Source organism: Stegastes partitus, unplaced genomic scaffold (assembly GCF_000690725.1).
Source record: "Stegastes partitus isolate 25-593 unplaced genomic scaffold, Stegastes_partitus-1.0.2 Scaffold2589, whole genome shotgun sequence".
In the NCBI taxonomy this organism is placed as follows: domain Eukaryota; kingdom Metazoa; phylum Chordata; class Actinopteri; family Pomacentridae; genus Stegastes; species Stegastes partitus.
In genome coordinates, this window is record NW_007580320.1 from 1 (window position 1) to 1,013 (window position 1,013).

A 1,013-nucleotide genomic window follows, 5' to 3' on the forward strand; every position below is an offset into this window, starting at 1 on the left:
AACACATGAGACACAAACAGCCTCTTCTCTCTGTCACAGCATAAAAGACACAGAGAGACTCTTTTCTCATCCATGTAGAACTCTAAAGTCCTATTTTTTTTCCTTTACTATTGAATGTATATGCTTGTATTCTTAGTTATATGATCAGTTTCCTTTCATGTATCCTAAAATTCTACAGTTTATAAGTTTATTCTTATGTTTCCACTTTTTTATATGATCTCAGGAACAGTGAGAGATAAACACATCATGTTTAAGGTCATTTTAATCACATGTTTAGTGGAATTTCAAATCTGTGATCATCATAGATATTGAACAATTAAATTTGTAGATTGAAGATATTAACAAAAAGTAAATCCTAAAGGTGTTTAACCTCTGACCTCTCCTGGACAGTGAAGCTCACGACCACCTCTTGGGATGAACACATCTATGATTGATTAGATGCTGATTTGAATTTGGCTTCAAAACTTTCTGTATAAAGGAAAGCCACTGGAATGCAAGTAGGGCTTAAAACTGAATTCTTTCTTATTTTTCTGAGCTTTCCACTTGACTTTAATGCAACTTGGGCTTATTTTTACATGGTGTAGTTACTATATTTAAAATGAACATATCAGTGTTGACGTCCTTTTTAAGTCCATGTAAGAAACAAAATGCAGGAAAATCTGGTGACTTGAGATGCAATGTTGAGTTTTGTTGTGACAATATAGGATTAAATAATGACCTCCAACGTAGTTGCTAGACACACAAAACTAATACACAATTTAACCTGATTTGTAAAAAATGACAATGAAACTTAACCAATTAGGAAAATGTCATATATTTGTGTGCTGACCTGCACATCTGACTTTCTAAAGTTAGTCCACATTTCTGTTAATGTTCTCTTGGATTAATGAAATTTATACTTTCACCAGAAACTTTTATTTTCACAAAACAACATCTCAACATGGAAGCATTTTTAAAGAACATTTAATTCTATTTGAAAAAAGGAAAACATGTATTTCAGTGTTTGTCTGAAG